Below are 26,146 nucleotides of genomic sequence, written 5' to 3'. Positions count from 1 at the left end.
AATCAAAACTACAATGAGAGACCACTCCATACCCCTAGGCTGGCTATAATTAAGAAACAAACAAACAAGAACAAAAACAAACAAAACAGAAACTAGCAAGTGTTTACAAAAATGTGACGAAATTGGAAATCTTTGCACTATTGATGGGAATGTACAATGATGTAGCCAATATGGCAGTTCCTCAAAATTTCAGCATAGAGTTAGCGTATAAGCTAGGTGTACACAGAAGAAGTGAAAGAGGGGCTTGAACAGGAACTTGTACACCCATATTCAGGGCAGCATTATTCACAACAGCCAAAAGCTGAACGCAACTAAGTGTCCATCGATGGATGAATAGATAAACAAAATGTGGTCCCTGCAGACGGTGGACTATTACTCAGCCTGAAAAAGGAATGGAATTCTGACACATGCTTCAACATGGATGAACCTTGAGGACATTATGTTAAATGAAATAAAACAGTCACAGAAGAACAAATACTGCCTGATTCAACTTATACACAGAACAGTCACGTTTATAGAGAGAGAAAGTAGAATGGTGGGTGCCAAGGGCTGGGGGGAGGGGAGAATGGGGGGACTAATGGGTAAGAGTTTCAGTTGGGGAAGATGAAGACATTCTAGAGATGAAGGTGGGATGGTTGCACAACATTGTAAAAGTACTTAATGCCACTGAACTGTATCCTTAAACATGATTTAAATGTGAATTTACATTATGTATATTTTACCACAATTTTTTAAAAAAGTCTCGGTGGGCTGAATTAAATTCAAGTCACCAATGTGAAAACAGCTCTGCTTTTGGGCGGATAAACACAAGGAGTTCCTTGTCCGGGGGCGCTGAGCTCCGAGTCCAGCTCCTCTCTCCCTGGCGCCTCTTTGCTGGGCTCCTGAGAGCAGCCTTTAGCGAGGACTGTCGCATTGGTTCCATGAGCCCACTACCAGTTTCCGGGGGAAAACAGGACAACCAGCCACGGCCACAGCCTTGAGATGCAGGGGGCTCTGCCTCGCACCCCACTCCCGCACCCCGGGCAGCATTATGGACGACCCTGCTCTGATGTCCCCAGACACTCACAAACCTGCACAGGCACAACCACCACCCAGCACTCGGGTGCCTGCGAGTCTGAGTTCAACCTGCGAACCATATGGATTGAATGTCTCTTGCTTATTTAAGTGCAAAGCTTTTATAAAGCCGGTCTGAATCTTTTCACACCGACTGGAGAAATGGACTAATTTTCCATTTCTAAACCTGGTGCATCCTGTAGCAGGGTGGTCCCCATCACTCCAGCCTCTGATGCCCTTTAAAGACTGTTTAGGGGGAAAGGCTTAAGGCTTTGAAGACTCTGTTCTTTCAAGAGGTAGACACACTTGAAGCCCCTGTCATGGGCCTCACGGATGTGGTCACATGGCCAGGCCTGGGCAGGGCGGATCTGTCCCACTAAACCCTAAGCATGACAGAGATTAAACTCACTGTAAACAAGAGAAATTAAGAACAAAAAGCAGAGCTTGGGGGAGCGGGGGGTGGATCAAATAATATGGGTCATGAGAACAAAGGCTCCCTGGGAAGTTTAGAAAGTGGCCGAGCAGGGACTAGTGCTGGTATCTTAGGCTGTGCTCAGAAAATCGACAACCATGTCCTTAATGAAACAATAAAGTGCTGACGGAAGACGCACTTCCCAAGCCAGCAAGAGCCAGGTCCGCGCCAGCTTGGCCATCACCTGGCCTCCAGGTGTTTTAAGCTGGGCATTCAACCACCTGCAGGTTACTTCTTGACAATAAAGGCCCACAGGGGAATGTCTGAAGCTTTGCTGTTGTCTCTGCAGCTGGTCCCCTGAGGGTGTTTCCCCTCCCCAAAAAACACTTTAGGAAGAGGGTCTTTTCTACCTGGTTTTCTCAGCATATGGATTCAACCACGTGTCAGCAGGTACAGGTTTGTCCACACCCATGCTCTCTCCAGCAGGAGGCTTCTTCCTAGTGCTGGTGGCGGCTGCAGACACAGAGGGGTCCACACAGCGACCTGGCATCTAGACCTGGCGGCCAGGGCAGGCAGCTCATCTCCGGCCCAGGCCTCTGCCAAGCTGGCCAGAGAGCCTGGCTTGTCCTCTCTATTTTTACAAATTAAAAAACAAACAAACAGAGAAACTGAAAATTTTACAAATATTGGAAAGCTTTGAAAGCGTGGGGAAGAGACAGAAAAAGGGGGAGAGCGAGATAATCCATCACCTGGACAGCACCTCTGCTAATATCTTGGTACATGATCGTGCAGGTCGTTCTTGCCCCGAGCTTGTTCCGGTGATCTCTGTGAGGCTGGAAGGGCTCGGCCTCCACTCCCTGGGAGCTCTCCTGGATGGCGTGGCACAAAGGTGCGGGGGTGGGTGGCAGGGGCTGCGCCCTGAATTAGCTTGGGGTGATTCTGGGAAAGAGGCACTTGCAACACAACCTGGAGGTGGGGACAGGCCTTTTCTTGTGGCTTCCTGAGCCTCGTCGCAGAGGAAACTGGAGAAGCAGAGAATGAAAGCAGAGGCCCAAAGACTGGCTGGGAGGGCCCTGGTTGGGAGCACCTGGAGGCACTCCTACACAAGGTCTGGGACCTTGTGTGGAAGAGGGGGGCTGATCTGAGCAATGTCAGCTATCTTCCCGCACCCACACCATCACTGTCACCATCGGACATGCACAATTCCTCCCTGCAGTTCACTGGGCTGCTGCATGGCAACCACGAGAGCCACACTTCTGATCTGGGCAGGACAGGGGCCACACGCACCTGCCTGTCTGACACCCAGCGGTGCAGGAGTGGCACTCAGGCCGCTGCAGGTCAGAGAAGGGGAAGCTCTTGTGGTTAGGAGAAACCCACATGGACCATCGCAAGGTGTTGTCTGCCGTCACCGTGCTTCTGAGGTCGGCGCTGCACGTGCAGACCACGTGGCCTGCGAGGAGCCAGCACGTTCTTACTGAACATGACAGCACAGGTGTGCACTCCCATGTCTGGAGTTTCAGGGAACACCGATGTCACGTAGCTCAGTGCGGATTTTCTGAAGAGACACCTCATGCACACATTTTCCAATCCAGGTGGAGTTCGGGGCCGCCATTCCTGTTGTGAGCTGTGCAGACCGTCTGGGCTGTCATCTCCTTCGGTAAGCAACAAGATCTTCCTCTTCCCAAGAGAAAGGGTAGGCAGCATGGGACGAGAGCACTAGGTAAAATAATTAAAAATCAGAAACTCTTAAGACCTATACATCAATGTTTTATACTCTTCGCTGATTTACAAAAGTAAATTTAGAAACTGATGGAGTTTTAGGGTTTTTTTGATGCATAAAGGTAAGCGGACCTTGCCAAGGTTTGTCCAGCAAATGGCATTCATGTGCCGTCTTCCATTTCTTTCACTCTGTGGAGAACAGAGCCAATCATTTCATAGCACCTCCTTCCCGCGTAGGGAAGGCGTTTATCTTAAAAACGTGTCCGAGTCCTGGGGAATCTAATTTCTGTCCCACATACACAGCCGCATTGGAAGGAGGCAAAGTGCTTTGCTGAATTTTCTTTTAAAATATTAAGATTTTTATACCATTTTTATTATTTTTACCCAAACCTTCAAGGATTCTACTTTCTGCAGATATCCAAAACGGGTAAAGCGAGAAAATGTGTGCCCCAGGTGAATAAGCCCTCACACACTCCTCATGGTGACTAAGCCCCAAGCCACTCGTCCCCACACTGAAGCCACGGTTTTGTGTAGGAGACCACCAGGCACAGGACCTGTTTCTTTATTCCCGTTGTGACTCTTAGTTAATGAGTTCTCACCATCGTGGCCAGGGCCAAGTCTAGGGTCAGGTGACAGTGGCACTTGGGGTGTAGAAGTTAAGGAGGCGTTCACTGTCAGGGTCTTGCAAGTTATTGTTCACCTGCCAGGAAACCAGAGACACGATGGAACATTGACATGGAGGACAGAGATGAGAGGCCAGGGTGCTGGGGTGCTCGGCAGTGACTCACCTCCTAATCTCAGGACCAGGATAGTGGAGCTCTTTAGGGGACAATGGGCCCTGCCTTTCCAATCCTACTCCTGAGCCCTCATTTTAAGAAAATCAGTTGACTTTACCTCTGGTCCCGGGGACTTCAGGGGACTGAGGTCTAGTTAGCACAGTGATAAGGAGCCTTTGGGACTCATTGCCCAAGGTCTCACCATCTTCAACCTCAGGTTCTGGGATAAGCAGACCCGGCCCTGGACACCTCAGCATTCAGCCATCTGGTCAACGTCACTGCTCCTGCCCACGGCTCACCCGTCACTCACTTCTTCATGACGGTTACCCCACCACCCACACTAACCTCTTCCAAATCACCAGTCCATGCCCTATGTCTTCCGCAGATGAAGAGTTGAGAGCATCCCATCCGAGTACCCAGAGCCTCTCCCATGGGAAGCACGGTGACCCCCTGTCCCCCACCCTCCCCTCAGGGGAGACTTCCCACCTCTGATGCTGGCTTCTCTCTCCGGATTCTGGAACCCATCCCTTCCCAACACTGCTGGTGGGAACCTCTTCCTGCAAACATCACCGCCCCCCTCCCACTGCCAACATGCCTAATGACACACACTTTATACCAGCAATATATCCTGTTGTTAACTCACAATATAAATTATCATTATGAAAGTAATACATCCACTTGGTAAACTTCATTTACAGAGTCCAAAAAGGAATTAAATGAAGAGTGAAAATCTCTCTCACCTTCCTCCTCCCCATCCGATATCCTGTAGACGCCCCTGGAACAGTCTCTGGTTTGGGTTATGCTCGTGGCTGTCATTACAACATTAAACATGGGCTCAGACATCTGTTTCCAAGCCCATCGCACTGAGCAGCATGCACTTCCTCTCCCGTCTGTAAGGTGAAAGGCACGTGCAGGTACACGTCACCCCCACCCCCTTCTCACTTTTGTTCGGTCTCATCATCATTGGTGTTTTTCTTATTCATCTTCTACATTTACAAATGTTTTTTTAAGTTGATTTCACAGAGCGAAATAGAGAGGGAGAGAGAGATAGAAACATCAATGATGAGAGAAAATCATTGGTTGGCTGCCCCCAGCATGGTCCCTACTAGGGATCGAGCCTACAGCCTGGGCATATGCCCTGACTGGGAATCCAACTGTGACCTCCTGGTTCATAGGTCAACGTTCAACCCCTGAGATTGATTATGTAAGAGAAGTAAAATAAGAAAATATAGAAGAGAGTGGCGAAACCTGTTCGGCTCAGTGGATAGAGCGTTGGCCTGCAGACTGAAAGGTCCCAGGTTCGATTCCGGTCAAGGGCATGTACCTTGGTTGTGGGCACATCCCCAGTAGGGGGTGTACAGGAGGCAGCTGATCGATGTTTCTCTCTCATCGATGTTTCTAACTCTCTATCCCTCTCTCTTCCTCTCTGTAAAAAATCAATAAAATATATTTTTAAAAAAAGAAAATATAGAGGAGATAATGGGGTTCTGATTATGGGAAGGAAGCTGAGATGGACTCAGTGGTGTTGGATTGGAATTAAGGTATCCTTATGAGCTCATAGACACACAAGCCCCATTGGAAGGAGGCAAAGTGCTTTGCTGAATTTTCTTTAGGGTCAGGTGACATAAAGCAGCAACACCACAACAGCAATGAGCACACCTAGCACCCAGACATTGGTGTCTAACTATCATTCTCACGGAGAAATGACTGATATCAAGGCTGGGAGACTAGACAACTCATTGTCACAGAAAATGTACAAGTGCTTTACCTGTGGCAGGGGTATAACAAAAGGATTAGATACCAGGTAGAGGGACCTCTGTTGGCTAAATATGGTATACTTTGAACATCAAAATGAGGAATAGTACTAATACATTATAACCCATTGAAGTTTATACTCATAGGAATCCATGAATAAATAAGGAAAAGGGAAAGCTCTTTGTGAGAGCTGAAAGCCAACTAATAAATGCAGAAGATATGAAGGAATTGGGAAATCGCCATTTTTGGCAACTACTATAGCATAAAAAAAAGTCAGTGGATGTAGTGAACCCCTTTCACGTCCCACATGGTTCAGGGTTCAGGTTCAGGGTTCAGGCTCTGGAGGAGGCTGCACACAAATGAAAGAGACTAGAGAAGAAAGTATAAATTTGGGAATTGGGGGCCAGGCAGGAGCCCAACTCAAGGGGAAGAACTCCACCTTGCTCTGGCCTTGCGATCCCTTTTATTCAGGTTTGGGATCTACCTATAGCCCTTAGGCAGGCAATTCCAATAATAGCCAATCAGCAAGGATTTACATAAAACTAAAAGGTGGAAGTTGCTTTAGCTACCATTGTCTCAACTAGACAGTGGGTGCTTGGCTCTGACCTTTCAGAGCTTCAAGGTTGACCAGCCTTCCGGGTTCCTTGTCCACACCTCTCTGCTAGTGAAGGCAATGGGTGGCTTCCAACAAGTGGATACTAAAATTAGTGGGTAAAAGTTTGAAGAGAATAGGATATTGACATATTTCCTTACAAAAATATTTATTAATTACAAAGGAAATAAAGTAACTTCACAGGAGAGAATCCTGGTAGACACCCTCTTAACCAAGTAACCAAGATTAACATCACCAGCAATGGTACCAAACAAAATCATTGGGCACCTCATGTCTATGACATTCTTCCACATATGAATAGCCTGAATCTCATCATGAGAAAGCATCAAATAATCCAAAATGGAGGGCCGTGTCCCAGGATAACTCGGGTGTCATCTTCCAAAGCATTAAGGTAATGAAAGTCAAGGAAAGATTATGAAGTTGTCCCAGAATGAAGGGGACAGAAAGAGACAGGACAACTAAATGCAATCTGTGGCCTGAGTTGAATCATTTTGCTCTAACAAAAGGACATTACTGGAATGACTGGTAACATTTGAAAGGAGTCTGGAATCAAAGAATACAACGTATCAACTTTAATTTCCTGACTTCCGTGCTATCTGTGCTGCCCTTGAGGAGAAGGACCTCGTCTGCACGAAACCCACAGCAAAGTATTTGTGCGTGAAGGGCACCTGGCGACAGCACTCTCTCAGGTAACTCAGGGGAAAGTTCCTTGTGCTATTGGTGCAGGGTTCCTGTTTATCTAAAATTATTTCAAAATAATCAATGAAAAAATAAGCTTAAGTTATTGCAAAGGCTCAACAATGGCGATATGTATGTATCAAGAACCGTAAGATGCATATACATTTTGATTCAGAAACATCACTACACAAGACAGATCCTGAGGTTATAATCACAAATGTCTGCAAAGATTTAGCTCCAAAGCTGTTCAGCTATTTATAGGTAGAAAAATGAGGGTTGGCCTAAATATGTTAGGATAGGATTTGGGGCCATAAATTATGGTGCAACCATGAAATGGAATACTAATGCAACAACTATTAAGAAAGATGTTTGAGAAAAGTTAATTAATGGCTTGAAAAAATGTTTGTGATGTGTTATTGAATGGAGAAAGCAGGTTTGAAAACAGTATATTCAGTTCATCTCATTGTTGAAATAGAGAAAAACAAGCATCTCAGGCTTGCGCACGCGTGCACACGTGTGTGTGTGTGTGTGTGTGTGTGTGTGTGAGAGAGAGAGAGAGAGAGAGAGAGAGAGAGAGAGAGAGAGAGAGAGAGAGAGAGGTGGACAGCAAGTTAATTGGATTCTTTACCACAAGGAAACCCAATGCCCTTCATGTGCAGATGTGCATTGTGGGACTCTGAAGCTGTGATGAAGGGGCCATGTTTCCCAAGTGGATTTGACCATAGAACTCGCTTGTTTTCAGAACTTCTGAGCCCAGATTGGACTCATCTCTGAGAGTGCCCAGAGCTCCGGGTGCTCACCTTCCTTCCCTTTCACTTCACTTTCTCTATTTATCCCATACCCTACTGTATTCTACTATATGTCACTGTATGTTCTCTCACATCGTATTTCAAACGAAATGTATAGTGTTATAAATTAATGATCAACAACAAGACGCAGACTTTCTTGAAAGAGGTCCAGGGGGCCTTGGGAAGGTGCATGTCCTTACCTGGCCCAGCTCCCCCCACCTGTGGAACACATCGCTCTTTCCCATCCTCTGGGCTCAGGGCCCTTTCACAAGCTTTTCTCTCTCCTGGGAATTCCCTTTCCTTTCAGTAACCTTGGAGGTCTCCATGTGAACATCCCCTCCTGGGGAAGCCTTTCCTGCCCCCATTATTACTTTCCAAGCTTGCCTTCCTTCCCTAAAGACGCTTCCCACAATTGTGCCCAACACTGGCCTGTGGTATTGGGACGTTTTGCCTCCAGCTGAGCTGTGATGGCCGCGTGGGCATGGAGCATGTCTGCCTGCTCACCGCTGAACCAGTGCAGCCCATAAATATCAGAGGAATAAAGCCATCAGTAGAAATATCAAATAAAAGAGTTGGTGCAGAAAATTGTCAACCACATGCTAAAAAGTCAGATGGCTCTCCATGTAAAGTGTTCGAGTGTAGCTTCCCCATCAGGGCTTGAAACTATCCCATCACCAGCCAAGTCACAACTAGAACATCTGGTTGTATAATTTCTTCCTCTTTTTATTTTTGGAAATGCTGTGGGAAATATGGGTTGACGGTACAAGCTCTGCCTTCTGGAGGACCAAGGCAATTCACGTCCTGCTTAATGCAAGGCACTGCTGTTGCTTCCACTAACGTTCTGGGGGAGCCTGGTCCTAGGTACCTTCATGCTCTGCCTCGCTCATGCTAGACATTCCCGGAGAACCCGGTGGCAGGCCAGCTTCAGGGGAGGGTCTGCAGCTGGGAGCCCCCAGCCTCTGTATCCAGAGCCAGCTTGTGGGGAACCCCAGGCACTCCGCTATTGTCTGGCTCCACTCAGCAAAACCAGAGAAAAGGCATTTAACTTCAGCCTGGGGGACCTGTCAAAATGCTTTCCAGCCTTAAGCTTCTGTGATTTTAAAATATCTTTGGCTCAATGGCCAGGACTCGACGGAGGAATTGGGGGCAGGGATGCTCACAGCCAGGATCAAGCCAGATCCTGGAATTGGACATAAAACAGCAGACTAAGCAAAAAGGCTTGGGAGGTTGGGCGGCCCGCTGGGATTTGGCTGGGATAGGAAGTAAAGCCCAGGGTAATTATTTAATGCTGATATTTCCTAATCACGACGCTGTGCTGCTTTGAACGGCCCGTGAGCCAAGGTCAGCGCACATTGTGCATTAAAGAGGAAGATGGTTGAGGGGACGCGGCTACAGGGGTGTCAGATCTGCCTCTGGATGAGCTTCTGAGAGGTGTCCCTCACCAAGAATCCAGAAAGCAAAACTCAGTGTGAAGAGATCAGAGCCCAGTGCAGGCGCCAAGAGTGGTGGAGCCTGAGATCCCACCCAGGTGCCCTTGCTGCAGGCCTGGGAGACAGAACCCAGAAATGAGTGGACCTGATCCCCCCTCCACAGCGTCCCTATGAATCTGTCTGCATGGTGGAGGGGGGACGCCATGCCAACAGAATCACGGCAGACAGTGAAGCAAGCTGCCAGAGCTGTGATAGGAGAGAGGTGATCTGCCCCACCCACTGAATGCCTTTCTCCCAGTGGGCTCAGTGCCTGGACCTGCTCACGAGACCTCTGCTGCTGGGGGCACTCTTACCCCGGAAAATAGTGCGGAAGGTCCTGGGGCCCTGACCTAGTGGTCACTCCAGATATCTGAGGAGTGAGAGCTGATTTTAAAGTGATTAACAGATTGTTTTCCAGATGTTCAGAAATGGAAAGAAACTTTGTTTTGCTTTGGGCTGATTTAATGAAGAGACTCTAGAAATAGATGATATAGAAAAGGCAAAACAACAAACCAGCAGCAGCCAGGACCGCAGCACTCAGCACAGACCCACAGTCGGTAACTTCACCCGACAGCCTGGGGCTGGCATGTGACCGCCCTATTGAAGGTCATCTGCAGGTGACCAGGTCCTAACTTCAAGGTGAATGCAAAGGGCTGTGAGAGGTCAACTGCCAATGTGGGCTTCCCTGGGATACCAGTTGCTTTTGTGAATTCCATGTGAATAATCAGGTTAGAGAACTCCAAGAGAGGAGCATCTGGAACCCATTATAGACTCTTTGCCAATTACTCAGATTTCTGATGCCATACCCAGCACATTCCACCCGGGGTCTGCGGGCACCAAGGGTCTGATGTGACACAGTGACATACCACATTGCCGCTGGTCACACACCAGGACTTCCTATATCAGATAAAGAACATCAGTGATGAGGATACTCAACAACAGCCAAGCAATATCTGTGTAACAACCATCCACCCAACCAGGAAACAGCGGCTGTGGCCTTTCAGCCAACAGAGACTTCATCACTGCAATAGGATTGGGACCCATCGGGACGTGACCGTGGGTGTCTCCGCACAGGGACATGGGTGTAAACAGCCAGGTCTTGTTCCTTCTCTTCAGGGTCCCTTGATGGTACTTCCTCAGCAAAAAAAAAACCTTTCTTGTCAGGTGGACTTTGTGAGTTGGCAATTGTTAGCTCCTTGTTAGTGCCCCCTACCCCCAAGGGCATCTTAGCTGTTCACCAAATGTCAGGAAATTCTAACCCTGTGCTTGCTGTTCTAGAAGAACTGAGGTATAGCTCCAAATTCTAACATGAACTTAAGCAACCCCAGTAGCCAGGAATAAGTGTGTTGGCCCCTCAAATCTATGACTATGACATTGCATGTTCACATAATCGTGTGGCTCTATTTCCTAGAGTTATTTCTTAGGAGGACTATTCAGAAAGTTTTCCAAAGCTGTCCTGGAGACAAGAGGAACAGTGATAAAGACGTGATAGGAACAGGAATTCACACTAATATATTTCTTTAAATCATTGACAAACTTTGAAGACGCTATCCTGTGACCTAAGCATGGTCCTTAAGAATAATCTTTGAATAACAAACATCTATGCCCTGAATTGAAGCACATGTTGGCTTATCCCTTTGGTGATACTGTCTGCGAATTCTGTAAATCATTCACATTCTCCGGGCCACTGTGCTCTAATAGACCACCCGGCTTGATGAATGCAAAGTTTTAGCTGGAGAAAAATAACAATTGTGGTTAAAAGCTAAATTCCATTCCAGAAGTTCAGTGCTCAGGAACATTCTCCCGAGAAGTGTGGGTACCTGGGTGTGGGGACGGGAGAGGCCTGGTGCATGCAAGCACCCTTGGCAATGGCACCAAGTGCCCCAACCCCCAGGCTTCTGTGAACACTCCATTCATTCTTATTCCTCAAGGCACTTAGGCCAAGTTCAAATCTGCGCAAATAGCAAAGGATATATTTAAAGAAACAGCCTCAGAAAGCCTCAGCCAGCACCTCTTTCTGTATCTCTCTTTCTGCTATTGCACGTCAGTTTTTTTCTGAATGAAGGGATTTCCCCACTTCTGCATCTTTGACCATGTCGTGTTTTGTTCTACTATTTTTGGCACAGAAGTAAGAATCTATAGGCCTCATTAAAGCCCTGATAAATGCACGGTCCTGACTCCTGGCCAATGGGTCTGTTCTGAGGGCCCAAGTGCTGCTGACTCAGACGTCTGTGCGGTGATGGGCTCCCAGAGAACCGTTAATGGTCAGCAACTTCATGCTTGTGGTCAAAATGAAGCGCTTAAGAAACGTCTATAGTTAATAAACGTCTATAGTCTATAGTTCCTGACACATAGGAACATCTGTGAATGGGATGCATTGATGATTTCTCTGAAGCATTTTTGCATTTGCCAAACACATTCCAGTGATTTTCCTTGGACATTCTTGGGACAGCCTGGGAGTGCATTCAGTAGCAGGACATTGTTTCATGTCGCTGAGGAAGGCAAGGTGTTGTCATTCAGTAATTTGAAGCACATGAAAATCCAAAGCATTGGAGCGCAACAAAACCATCATCAAATTCCTTAGCTCTGAGGGCTTTGGCAAGAGGTCCGTTTTAAGAACTGTGACACAAATGAGAAGAGACAGGAATGGTGACCCAACAGACAGGGTCAGGGTCGCAAGCAGAGTGAGAGCAGGTGCAGTTGGTTTTCTCCTCCAATCCTTCCCCAGGAGCTCGTATCTTAATCATCTAGCAGAGCTTATAAAGAACTGGATGTATGTCCCCAAGGTAACACGGAGGGAGATAACGTCTCCTCCCTTCTGCCGAGGACATAATTTCATTATCATGAACTGACAGTGACCTCTAAAGATCTAACCACAGCCAGGAAGAACAGCTCCCATGGCATCGCCCCAGCTCTAGCCATGGTCTTTGCAAACACTGTTCAAGACTCAATGAGTCATCCCTCAATGAGTTTAAGAGCCAGGTCCTCACTGGGCGAGTTCACAAGCAAGTCCACATGTCTGTGTCCATCACCCTGGTGACTGCCCCAGCATCTGGAGCTGCTCACACACTGAAGAGAAAGGGTCTCCAGGGTCTTCCCGGGCTCCCCAGGAGAGCAAGCAGTAACACTTTCCCTGAAGATGTTCCGGGTCCAAATTGTCTCTGCCTGACCCTATAAACCATGGGACTCTGGGCTCTCATTAAGGAGAGATTTGAGGTTATACCAGTTCCTAGGACACTCCCAGAAGAAAATCTTATGAGTTTGCCTGCGTTGAACGTCCCGCCTTGAGGACAGCAGCCTCCTCGTCTCCTTTTCCCACGGCTGAGAGATCAGTCCTGTCACCACAACCTCTGAACTCCCAAGGGCACAACTTTCTCTCCACCAGACACATGGAACTGGAATCTCGAGCCCTTCGTGGGAGGGGCCACACAAGTCCCCACAAGGACAGGGGGGGATCAGTCTTGTGCTGCCTTCATTTTTCTACTCCTCTTACATTTGATCATTGCATCAAGTTAGAATGCTAGAAGCTACGTACTTGTACCACGTAAATTTAACCTCATCCAGGATCCTGTTTATACTTTTATGCCACTGCCTGGCCTTTTTTCTTACAGGTTTACTGTAAGAAAAAAATGGTCATAGGAAACAGCTCTGGGGTTTCTATATAAAAACACTGCCTAAGCCTTTTCTCATTATCCAATGTTGTCCCACAGTTGAAGTCCACGACAATTCTTATTTTAATAATTCACTGCCAGAAAACATTTAGTCAAACCTGAAAAACAAAAATACTATTTATGATCATGGAAATCATGAGATGATTTTTCATTTTTTTCTCTGTTTTCAGAGACGCTCAGAAGCAAATTCAGTGCTCATCCCAAAGGAATGACCTGTTCTATGGCTTTGGTTTTCTCCTTCCTCTTTCTACCTAATTACTTTCTGATTTATTTTACGACATTGTTAACTTTGGGGGATAGAGACCCTTTAGACCCTAGATCAATGGCCACTTCTGAAAACAGCTCATGCCTTTTTAAAAGTAGCCATTACCAGTACCTTAGGTTTATGTAAGTGGTGGTGAGAAGCCCAGTGAGCTGGAGGAGGAGCCCTCATTCTGCTCTTCCCACTGGGGATGTGTCCTCTGCTCAACCAGGGCCACAGCTCTATGCCTTCCCCTGACCCCTGCTCTTCCCGGGAGACCTCCTATCCTATCATCCACTGTTCATCATTTATGCCCAAAGCATAAGCAAGTTCATTTTGTCCCTGGAGCTAAATTCATGCTGTGGAAACATGAGCATCCAGAAGCTCCTAAGTCAGTGGCCAGGGCCACTCCCTGCTGCAGGGGCTCCTGGGTATTTGCCACGGCTAATGAGCCTCCTCTCCTGGGGGTTTGCAGATCTTCAGACAAAGGGACAGGCACTTGGAGGGTTTCCTGGCAAGAGCACTACTCAAATGCAATGACTGATCATTGTTGCAATATAGACCGCTCTATGGAGACACACTGATACCCTTGGTAAGATACTGAATGTGTTTACCCTGACCATATTACTATTAGAAAATTGTATCAAATGATTGCATTCTTGGATTATGGACTGTCTTGGAGGTAAGTGTCTTATTCCAAATTGTTTTCAAAGAATGTCCAGGAGAAAATGGAATCATTTCCTAAGGTAACTTGTACTAACCTCCAGGACACTATGTACGAAGGCTCCCCTAGGAGGCAGGGGGTGGGAGGAGAGGGAGAAAACACAACCTATATCATTACAGAAAACACACACTGCAGTCTCACCGACGCATTGGCATCTCGGGCTCTCTCGCTCTGTGAGAGCCCATCTGCCTAGAGGGAGAGGTCACGGAACATGGTTTTGGTTGTCCCATAAATCCAACCCAACACGCCTCCAAGAGACTCATTAAACAAAATGACTCGGAAAAGTAGAAAAGCCAAAGCATGCATTCGTCACTCAAGCAGAGTGAAAGGGGGTGGCCCTGGAGTCCTATCTGCAGCTCCACTTGGTCATTCAGGTTAATTCCGCTTGTTCGTTAAGTGCTGCAGCCATGAGCTTCGTGAGGGAGCCCTGAGTGGCAGAGAGACCAGTGATGGAGGACTTACCCACCCTTTCATGTGCTGAGAGACAAGTAGATGAGTGTGCAGCCACTGGAGGTGCAGCCCTCTCCACTGCTGAGGGGTGGGGCAACTTGAACACGGAATTACAGTTCTCTAGGGGAAAAAAGTTAAGGTTCTGAAAACTTCGATTTTCTGGGTGGATAACTGAAGAGAAGCTGCCTCAGGAGTGGGGACCACCTCAGGCACAGGCCACCCCAGGCCCAGCCAGCCTCCTATCTCAGGAGCTCCTCCTCCCCCAACCTGGGGATATCTCACCCACCTTTCCAGGTGTTCACCACCAGCAGCCTCAGGGAGATCCCCCAGGCCTTTGTGGGAGAGAAGTAGGGCCTCAGATAATACCTCCCACAGCAGAGTGAGCTGGGCAGGCTCAGGATTCCTGGTGCCAGTTACAATCAAACTGAATGGATTTGGTGTCTTTCCTCAAAGACCAGTGGGGCCTGGATCAAGTACCTTGTTGGGTCTTTGGTTTGCAAATACCTACCTTACCTCAAAGTGATTTTATAAAGGAAGAGGAAGGGAAAGCATGGCAGTAATAGACCTAATGAAAAACTAACATAGTAGTACAAAGTTCAAACGCCTGCTAACACCTAAATCCCTCCACTGGCTTCCAACCTCACGCAGCAGCCAAAGTCCCTCCAAAGGCCAAAGCTCCCCTGCCACCCCCTCATCCTGTCCACTGCTCTCCTCCCACTTTTCCCCAGCCACACTGACTCCTGCTCTTCCCACACTCTCAGCATCTGCATTGCCTTTCCCTCTGCCTGGAATGCTCTTCCTGTAGGACTTCCCATGGCTCACTCCATCACTTCCTTTCCCAAACCACACCTTCCTCAACATGCGTTCACACATGCATGCTCACACATGTTCACACACACACACTTATATACATACTCAAACATACTCACAAACACACACACACTGACATACTTCCTCCTTTACTCCTCTACTGCTCCTTAGCATTTATCACAATTGAACATTTTACATAACTTATTTGCTCATTGTTTTTTATCCCGAAACCCCATGGGAATATAGCTCCATGAAGAAAGGGATTTTTGCATGGCCTTATTTTGATTTGTTTCCACTGTTGAATTCTAGCATGCTCGGCACATGGCACCACGTAGAACATTTGTTGAACAAATGAAGATACTTCTTGTAGACTCTAGACATATGGGTACATTCTCATTATCTCAGTGGCTAGCCAATTGGATCTCTGTTTGTTTTCCTTGGGTTTTAGCCACTGAATATTTGTGACCCAGAGAGACATGATTTTAGAGGAAAAGCACTGAGAATCGGGGAGGCCTTGTTTCTCATGATCTCACTGGCCGTGTGAGACTCAGGTGATTCCCTCACTCTTCCCTGGACAATTCCTCACTCAACTATAAATAACAATTACACCAACGGTAACAGCTATCACTTTCGAGCACTTCCCCGTATATCAGACACTGTGTTAATTGCCTCCTGAGGTTCTGGCAGGAAGCTCAGAGGTGGATGCTGTTATTATGTTGATCTCACAGAGAAGGAAATGAATTCTCAGAAGTAAAGCAGCAGCAAAGCTGGGGGTCAAACCAAGACACTCAGACTTTAGTGTCCACATGATTGTTGCTAGGCCACAAAAATTCACTGGGAAAGAAGGCATTTGAGCTAACACCCCTTCCAGCTGTAAGAATTTCTCTCTGCCCATCCATCCATCTACCAGCTCATCCATCCATCCATCTATACATCTATCCACCTACCCACCCACCTATCCATCAATCTACCCATCCATTCATTCATCCATCCACCCATCCATCCATCTGTCCATCTACCCATCAATCTGTCTGTTTACACATTTATCAATTCCCCATTCTCTCACCTGATGACCTGAGGAACTGGAGTTATGGATAACAGTGAAGCACATCCTCCCAGCTGGAGAAGACACTCTCAGTGCATGCCCTATTGGCCGTCACTCATGGGTGACATCTTGGCACTCAAAGAACAGTAAGTACTTCATGACTCCATTGGCTATACCCATAACTTGGAATTTGAGATGACAGAGAAGTGGCCAGAAAAACAAACAAATGTGAAATCCAACCAGGCAAGAAACACTAGAGCTAACATTTGGTGGAGAGGAAGCAAAGAGAATTATAACCTATTTTATAGCACAGTTTGGGAACTGGCTATGCCTTCAAATGTATCTGATGTCTGAATGCTTTTTTTAAATTAAGGATTAGATTGGCAAAGACGCAAAATGCAGTTTACAGGGACAAATAAAAACCATTTGCATCCTCTGCAAGTATTTACTACAGATGGCTACAAGCACATGGCTCTTCTCCATCCCACACTGCATGCTTGGGGGAGCCCCAAAAAGTAAAAGGCACGCAGCTCCTACCCTCCAAGAGCCTTCATTTTGTGGGGGAGATAAAACATGATTTTTGGCATGAAAAGGAGGTGCGTAGAGGTGCGAAGGTGTGGAACAGGCCTCAGGGCAGAGAAGTGTACCTGTCCAGACTGTTGGGGGTGGCAGTGTGGGCCTTTCCAGAGGGAGGAGCATCCTTACTTGGACGCAAGCAGCCCAAAGGCAGAGCTTTGCTGGTCACAGAGAGGCAAGTCCAGCTCCCTACTGACCCAGCACAGGTGAGCGCTTCCATCCATCGGTGAAGTCAGCGGCAGGACACAGGGTTGGGGCAGGTGGGTGCTCTCAGAATCCTGTATTCTGTTTTAGCCCACCTTGGGGAAAATCAGCAGCGATTGCTGAATGAATTATTTTGCAAAAGGAATTCAAACTTTCAGTATGTTAATATCAACTTGAACTGCGGATCGTGTCTCCTCTTTTAAAACCATTACCATTAAGATTTTTTTTAATGCAAGTTTTGTAATTGACCTCCAGTTTGATTAGTCTGTGTTGACAAAAGGTACAAAGGTACGTTGCCCGGCGCCACCATAAGTGGTCCCACAGTGACCAAAGCCACCTGCAACGGAGCTGCGCTAAGTGAGAAACCTGGGAACAAAGCAACGCTCTTAATCCATGAGAAAGCTGTGCTGTGGCATTTCCCAAGGAGCAGCCGATGGAGTGGTAATTCCATAGGATGGTAATAGGTATTAAATAACAAAAGAGCCCGGTGCTCAAACAAGCTTATAAATCACTGATTAAACACAGTGGAAGTCGGTTTATTTATTGCATTCTTTTGTAGTTTTTTAATATTGCAATGTGAATTATGAATCTCCAGGAGGAGGCTATAATATGTGATTATTTCCCAAACTCTTCTGACCACAGAAACCGTATATTAAAGAGCATTTGGGGAACTGTGTTTCCACGGAGCCCACCCTAACACTGTATTAAATACCAGGGTGCAGAAACCAGAGAGGATTAAAGTTTCTGACACCACCCAAGTGAGAAGACAGAAGATGCGAACGCCTGTGCTGTATCTCAGCCAGTCCTCTACTCTGCCTCTGTACTGTGACTACATAATACACATCACATAATTCTGTTGTTTGGAGAATAGAGGCTCACTGAATTTGCATACTTCGTATAGTATCACTGTACTCATGTTTTTTGTTTCAGATGCCATGCTTTGTAGAGACACACTTTCCCCCACAGTGCATGTTAGAGTGTCCTCCACACCCGGGGTTCCTGCAGTGCCACTGGCAGAGTTGGAATGTTGGAAAGTGACATTGTAACTCCGTCACCTGGGCCTTGGGCCTTTAGGTGTCATTCCCAGGAAGGTATTGCTGTCAACATATGTGGGAGGCTCTGCTTTCCTTAGGGAAGAGGGGAGGGTGAAGCTGTGGACTTCAATGCTAATGGCGATGTTGTATATAAGAAACGACCTCAGGAGGACGAGACAACCCTTTTCACACACTGGGAGGCAGGCATGCACCGCAGAGTTTGGACGGATTTCCTAAATCTTTAGGGTCAGTGCTCACACGGATGTGGGTATGTGTTCAACATATAACCCACTTTGGGTGCTATTGGCACAGAGGAGTGCTCATGGGGAAGGTGTGAGCCCTGATAAGGGGCCCCATGGTGGGAGGGCCTGCGTCTCTAAGATCCTGTCATTCTTGGCTTTAGGGAAGAATAAATCAGTCGTGGAGCCGTGGTTCCTTCCACCTGTGCCCAGGGAGGCTCTGGGCTCTCACACTGTGGACTCAGCCCCAGACGAACCTCTTGGGTCAGCCTGGGGGTTCCAGGATCCAAGGGAACCTGCGGTATTCGGCTGCATAGAAAGGACTCCTGTTTGTCTCAGAGTCTTTCCTCAACAAAAATGAGGGTGGAATGAGGATTGATAATCCAAGGATCCACCTTTAGTACCTGTGGCTGCTGAGAAATTCAGCTGAAATCTTATTAAATCCAACCATGTGCCCCTCATGGGCTCGGTGGGCAAATTCAGCTGAAATAAACAGGACACCCTCCCTCCACCCGGAGAGAGGGTGTGAAGGGGTGAGGACAGGGGCTCAGGGTTGGAGCGTGGGGAGAGGGCATTTCCAGCCATGTCCTCACAGACCACCAGGCACCTACCTCAGAGTCCTGCAAACTGGAGGTTTCCAAACACATACATACATATATGAACCCAGTGAGTCATATGCATCTGAAGGTCACCACCTACCTCTTCTCAATTCAACACTTTGGGATTCTGGGTAAGATTCCAGTTTGCTACGTAAGGTTAAAAACACACACACACACACACAACACAATTAGTCCTAGAAAAATGGACGAAATCGAGCTGTATAAAAATGCATAATTGTGCCACGCCAGCACAGCCAGGTTCGGTGAACCTGAGAGGGGGCAGTGATGGATTAAGAAAAGACAGATAAGAGAAGAAAGCTGGGGCTGGGTGGGACGCTGCCCTCTCTGATGAGAGGCAGCCACAGCCTGCAAGCTGAGTATTTTATAGCCAGATTCCATGAGGCAAAGTAAGGGCGTGGTCAAGATGTTTACAACATTCTCGTGGGTTTCGAATCTACTCAATTACACGCACCTGATCAAGCTTTGTTTACTTGCTGCACCTCCCGCAGCCCATATCACTCAACCACGTGGGACCACAGGTTCGGACCATAACCTGTCCAAACACTGTAGCCACTCTCCACATCTCCCCTGCCCACCCCCCACTTTTTTTTTTCTGTTTTTAAACACTTTCATTTACATCATCAAAAGCTCTAGGCAAATTATGCAGCATAACCAAGACATCAAGAACAAACTTCTGGCTATTAACAAAACAGCAAACGAAGTAATGTAAACCTAACTACAAACTTGTAATACAGCAATAAGAGAGAAACCAAACTACAAACGTGTTAGCATTTTCAGGACTATTTCTACAAAATGAAAATTTCTTTTGCTGCTGGAGTATATCTTACTCAGAGTCCTCAGACTTGGCTGCGCAATACTTTACAGAAAACTGGCAGCTCACCAACGCTAGCATAGCCAGAAACATACCTTTCACTTCTTGCTTTTCTACCATCTGCTGCTAACTTCAGCTGACCCCATGTTGGTACCTTGGTCCCTTGCGTAGTCTTCGTTGTCTTCTTCTTCCTCATTGCAATCATCGGGGCAACTCTCAGTCTTTTGAACGGAGGGACAAGAAGCTTCTCTGGGTCCCCTGCACCTCCTCCAGCCGTCTGTGCCGCTTCTCCGTCTCCTCGATGAGGAGGCCTCACAGCTGCTGCAGGTCGGCGAGCCTCTGTGGGATGGCCTCGGCATTCAGGCTGCTGACGATGCTCTGGCTCCTCTCAAAGATGCGGTGGATTCGAAGATGTTGTTGATGCGAGGATGGTGCCCTGGATTCTGCGGATCAGGTTGCTTGGATGGTTGGCTTTGGGACTGAGCCGGCACCAGTCCCAGTCAGCCCCGTCCGCGCCGGTGGAAGTCTGGTCCGTCCCTTCCTCAGCTTCTTCAGCCACTGTTGCATGGAGTCCTCTCCGGAAGCGAGTAGCCCTCGGTCCTACAGAGCTGGAGACCTCCAACTCTGAATCTGGCGTCTCTCACAGACCCAAAGTTCCAGGGAGCTATCAGCTTATCGAACAGCCAGAACTCATATTGAGGTCATCAACCACAAACCACAGCAGACAGCCTTTAACAAAATGCCCTGGCCTGGCTCTAAACATGCTGCTGACCGGACTTTCCATCCTTTGCTTTACAGTCCCTAACAAAACTTAATTTACAAATGCTTCACTAAGCATTGTTTTAGGGATCCCCTTCCTGAGATCCTGAATTTCCATGTCTTACACCCAGCTGTAACCAAACCTTGCTTCCTACCTTACTTTTGCTTTCTGACCTTACTTTTGCTTTTCTTTCTGCGCGGGCCTCAAGGGAGGCTCCTTTCACCTGACAATTGTAGTTCCCTCATACTCAGGCCCCACACTGGGTGCCATATGTGCTGAGCCAGCACGGCCATGGGTGAAGGATTTAGAAAAGACAGACAAGAGAAGAAAGCTGGGGCTGGGTGGAACGCTGCCCTCTCTGACTTAGAGACAGCGCCACGGCCTGCAAGCCGAGTCTTTATTTTATAGCCAGATTGCACGAGGCAAAGTAAGGGCATGGTCAAGATGTTTACAATGTTCTCAAAGGTTTCGAATCTACTCAATTACATGCACCTGATCAAGCTTTGTTTACTTGCTGCACCTCCCGCAGCTTATATCACTTAGCCACGTGGGACCACAGGTTCTGACCATAACCTGTCCAAACACTGTAGCCGCCCTCCACATATAATGTTCTAAATACATGGTCACAAAATGAGTGAAAGAATGAATGGAAGAGTGAGGGAGTGAATTCCTTCCTCCACGGGTTCTAAATGGTGCTGGTGAGGCCAGAGGTTTGAACTGAAGACAAGAGGTGTAGGTTGGATCTCTGGACTCTTGTGGGACCTGCCCGTGGTGACTCGGGGTGAAAATGTCCCCTGCACTGACCTCTGGCTGTGACACCCAGACACACAGGAAGGGAGGACAGGTACCAACAGGTCGTCAACTGGCCACTTTTAGTCACTTCCTCTCAAATGAGGCATCATGGGTGGGCTCCTGGGTCTCTGAGGCAGGAAGTTGCCCCCAAGTGTTCTCGGGTGTTAATGCTGTCATGCACTGTTCTTCTCTTTGCCTTTAAACCGCCCGCCCCTCTTCCCTCTCCGGTGTCTCTTCCAGCCGAGGCAGAGGTTTTCCATATCCGCCAGGTGTCCAGAAGCCCTGTCCAGAGACTCAGCCGTGCAGCAGGCCGGCTGCTCCAGGGAGACCGAGGGCCAGGATGACGGGGGCAGCGTGGGTCCAGGCTGCTTCCCTGTTCATGTTCATATAGCCTTTTGGACAGAGAAGGAGGAGAGAGAATGTGCCATGACCCCCAGGTTGAGGAGAACAGACCCAGCCCTTGCTGGGGGTGGCCCCTAAGCGGACACGGGTCTGTCCGAGGGCGACGTGCCTTGGCCCTAAACACTCGTGCCCTTTGTCCCGGTAATCCTACTCCTGCAAAGCCTGGAGGGGCCTTTCTGGGACAAGGGCACTTGGTGACGGGCTGCCTTCTAGCTGGCACTGACTGCTGAGGTTAAATTGAAGTCAGGCTCTGCGACAGGGACGTGTTTTACACTGTGCCTCCTTCCCCACCATATTCACCTGGCAGGCGTGACACCATGATTTGGCCCTTACCTCCGTGAGAAGGTGAATGCTTGGGATCTGGGCTCTGAGGACAGTCCTGGCCACTCACAGGCTGCATGACTGTCCTGGACATGAGCCCCTTAGCCCAATGTACCCACCCTGCCTGCTGGCGTCAGCACGCTGCCCAGGGCCCCTGGCCTGAGAGTCCTGGAGGCCTAAATTAGATTGTCCTTCTCTCTCAGGGTCAACGCAGGGGACAGAGACACGGCAAGGGGGAGTACCTCACACCAGCCTGATCACCCTTGCTCTCCAGAGCGGAGGCTGCCGTTTGAGGTCACGGTGATTTGGAGAGGAAGTTCCAAAAGCAGAGCCTGGTCTCCAGAACGGCCAGAGACCTGGGAAGGCGGAAGGAGGCCTGGGTCCCACTGGCGCCAATTTCCAGCATCCTGGCTAGACACCTGGGGGAGTGGCTTCTGAGACCTTTACCTATACAACCTCCTGTGTCTTCAGTCCTAGGAAGCCTGGACAAGAACACGGACCTCCTTGAGCCAGAGTCTGTCCCCTCTGAGGAGGGTCAACTTCAGAAATGGGTGGGAGGATGCAGCCCGACAGTGTACGTATGGGACGGGCCTGTCCCGACACAGTGTGTGGAAGGGAGGCTGTCCTTTCTCCTCCATCGCTGCCCTAAGTCGGGGTTGGCCCACCTTCTCTGCTAAGGGCAGACAGGGCGTGTTCCTGGTTTTATGGACCCCACTGTCTCTGTCACACTACTCAGCTCTGCCACTGCAGCCGAAAAGCAGCCACGGACCATTGTACACAAATACTCATGCTGCATTCCAATAAAACTTTATTTACAAAGCTAGGGTGGTGGGCCGGGTTTGGCCCCTGGGCTGTCATTTGCTGACTCACTTAAATTAGTCCTCCCCCTGTACCTGCAGTGGACATCTTTCCCTTCCCCTCCCACCCACATGCTGTGCTGTGCTATATAAGTACCCCTCGAAGTGGGCTTGCAGATCTGGGAGGCACTGGGGCTGCAGAAGCCAGGTCAAGTGCAGGATGCCCAGTTAAGACTGAATTTCAGAGAAGCAACCCATCATTTGTGTTAGTGTAAGTATACCCCATGTAGGGAATGGGCCATACCTATTCTAAGAAAGGATCTGTGTTTGCCTGAGATTTGAATTTAACTAGACCTCCTCTATTTTCATTTGTTAAACCCACCAGCCCCAGGGGCACATCACTGTGGCCTGGGCAGCAGCAGGGAACCTGTGTGAGCACAGATGCCGAAGAACTTCCTGCTGACAGCCTTGAGACTTGTCCCCCAGGGCATCCTTCACAGAGTTAGCTGGGCTAAAAGTGGGAAGGAGGATGTGCCAGCGTGGGAAAGCAGGGCCTCGGTCCTATGACTTCCAGGGACGGCGGCCCGGGGATGGAGCCAGGCTGGCCAGCTGAGCTCATGGCCTCAGATGACCCGAGAACCCCAACCAGCCTGCTGTGCGTTTGGTCTCCCGTGCCCCAGTCGGGAGCAGAGTAAGCTCATTGCCAAGTTCACAACCCAGCAGCTGTTTCTGACATTACAGGTTCTAATCTCACTGAAGCAACTGCCTCCTTTTCACAACTTTGCCCTCTGCTCTTTTTCTCAGGAAGGAATAAATGGTCATAAACACACCAGTTTTCCTCACTCTTCTCTATTAGCGTTCAAACTCATTTTTTAAATGTGCTATTAGTGGCTGAAAATTTAATGTTTCAAACCTAATGAATTAGAACTATGTTAATAAGGAGTATTTAATGCATAAGTATATAAACTCACTTCTAGACTGTTACAGCATTTGTTGTCAGGGAGGTGCTATTATTATTTCTACTTTCCAGTTAGGGACACTCGGGGCACTGGGAAATTCAAGTTCACACACAGGTGGACGCAGTCAGCGAGGGAGGCAAGATCAGGGGGTTCAATGCCTGAGCCCAGTCTCACCACACTGCATCCTAAAAATTGTCTAAACACACTTAGAATATTTTCCAATATAGAATCCCATTTCTAATAGCTTGTTTTAGAATATTTTCCAATATAGAATTTAATTTCTAATAGCTTGTTTTAACCATGATACTTGCTTCTTTTTTATTATTATACAAAAGATTTTAAGTGCAAAATAAAGCAAAAAATTCTACCACCAAGTGTGATAACTTTTACCTTTGTGGTTTATTACTTTATTACTTTCTACAGTATTTTCTGTGAGCAGGTACACACACACACACACGTGTGTGTGCATATGTTTAAATTTGCATATTTAACAAAACCAAGCCCCGGGCCCTGACTTTCTGGTCTGAATGAGAGGACCCTGCCTGATCCCGCCTGTTCTCACTAAGGTACAGCTCACGATGGATGCTCAGCTCCAAGGGGCCGGCGAGGCAGGGCCAGGACGTGGTCAAGGTCTAGGGTGCTAACCACATACAGAGCAATACTTACACCATGCTTGAGACTGAGGGAGGTACAAACACACCACCCGTCCCAATCCGAGATCCCACCAGCTCCAAGGAGCCATGGTGCCAGCATCGTGTAGGGGGAGACTGAGGCAGGGCTCCCAGCTCAGGTTGTTCAGATAACAACCCCTCTGATTCCTCCTCGAATCATCCCTGCTCTGACCAACTTCCTGTCCTGCCACCACCTCCCGCCCGGCCCGCTGGCCAACCAATTTTCCAGCCCTGCTTCCTCCCACCCCCAGGGTCCTGCTTTCCCTCAGCTTCTCTGACCTTGACAATGAGATTCAGGTGCTCTTCTCCCCAGCGCCTTCCCCAGGACACAGGCCAGAGGTCTGACCATCCTGCCCCCTTGGTCCACTGACCCTCACAACACAAGTGGGACTGGCGGAAGTGACTCAAAAGAAGAAGCTCGCGACGTCATGACAGCCTCTTCTTTCACAAACGACCGCTGTACAGGAAGGTCACAGGAACTGCGTGTTTACATGTCCCTGGTGTTTATGAGCCAAAGGCCACAGCGTCAGGCGTTGGACAGGAACTCAGAGAAGTGGCAATTCCCGTGCCTCTCACTCTGCAGCCTTGCACTCCGGAAGTCACCCCTTCTTGGTGATGACGAGTTGACCATAGATTCCAGGACAAATGTGTGGGTGGGGTGGGAGGGGACAGGAAAAGAAACAAAGAAGAAAGGAAATACAACGTCCTTCAGGTGGACAGGCTGCCTAATGCAAAGTGCTTGATAGACCAAGTGACGCAGAACAGAAACGTGTGAAAGGACTGGTGAAAGCGGGGCAGGGCTGTTCGGTCTCATCCATCACTTGCTCATCTTTCACGGCCACTCAGCCACCACTCTCTGGCCCCAAAGGTGTTCAGGGCTTTGAGCTGCGCTACTGGGGAAAGGAACCAGCCTGCTCTCAGGGACACCTTCGGAAGGGACCGCAGCACAGGGAGCCAGGGCGCGAAAAGGCAGGGGAGTGCCAGCAGAGAGGCGCTGAGGCCACGAGGCCACTCCAGAACGCCCCAGCGTGGAACCAGGTGGCTGAGGTTCCGGGCCCCCTGAGACCTGCCAGCAGGAGACCTAGAACATCGCACGTGGAAATGGGGGTATCAGACTTTCCCTCCAGTTGCATTAAATCATAATGTAAAGCACTTGCTAGTGTCCTTCTTTGCGTTCCCACCTCCCCAGGCTCCCCATTTTTATCCAGCTCTTCAGCACTGATACCTTCCTTTTGTTCCTACTGAAGTCCTAGTTCAGGGCTGAGAAACAGTCCCCTTAGGCTGAACCCCAGGCACGTGGCCCACAGCAATCAGTCCATCCTGGCCAGACACCAAAATCCAGCAGCCTGCCCCTCCAACTGTCCCACCTCCACCTGCACAGCCGTCGCTGCAGCCACACTGGGCGCCTGGGACAGTCACAGCTCTCCAGGAGCCCAGCCGCCTGGGCAGGTGGTGTTTCTTCTTCCAGGGGATGGAGCTGCAGCATCCTCGGCGTCTCGGGGACCATCCCTGAGCCCCGGTAAAAGGAAGACGCCTTTCTCGGCTGACGTCTCCCTGAACTGCCTCCGTTGGCGCTGAGCCAGAGGTGCTCCACTGGTGCTGTTCCCTTCCTCCTGCGAGTTTCGCTTAGGGGACCAGCATTCATTCTCCTGGGCGATCCTGGAAGACCCGAGGGAACCGTGGAGGCCACAGAACGTGCCTCCGCAGCCAAAGCTGCCAGGCCGCTGGGTGCTGACTGCACAGCCCACCTCCAAGG

At 48.7% G+C, this 26,146-nt stretch overlaps 1 long non-coding RNA gene across 2 annotated transcripts; it reads right to left on the bottom strand.

Annotated features, from left to right (window-relative positions):
- Positions 1-1,877: 1,877 nt before the first annotated feature.
- Positions 1,878-24,755, bottom strand: LOC307105848. 2 transcript variants are annotated; one of them, XR_013814061.1, is made up of 4 exons: positions 24,670-24,755; positions 19,784-21,632; positions 2,215-3,181; positions 1,878-2,096 (listed from the first exon to the last, which is right to left on the bottom strand). It is a non-coding gene; the product is annotated as an uncharacterized lncRNA (long non-coding RNA). The 2 variants fall into 2 exon arrangements; XR_013814060.1 differs by having other exon boundaries at positions 1,878-3,181.
- Positions 24,756-26,146: the final 1,391 nt, after the last annotated feature.

The sequence above is a fragment of the Cnephaeus nilssonii genome (genome assembly GCF_951640355.1).
Source record: "Cnephaeus nilssonii genome assembly, chromosome: 10".
NCBI lineage: Eukaryota > Metazoa > Chordata > Mammalia > Chiroptera > Vespertilionidae > Cnephaeus > Cnephaeus nilssonii.
This window is presented reverse-complemented; position numbering and strand designations above follow the sequence as displayed.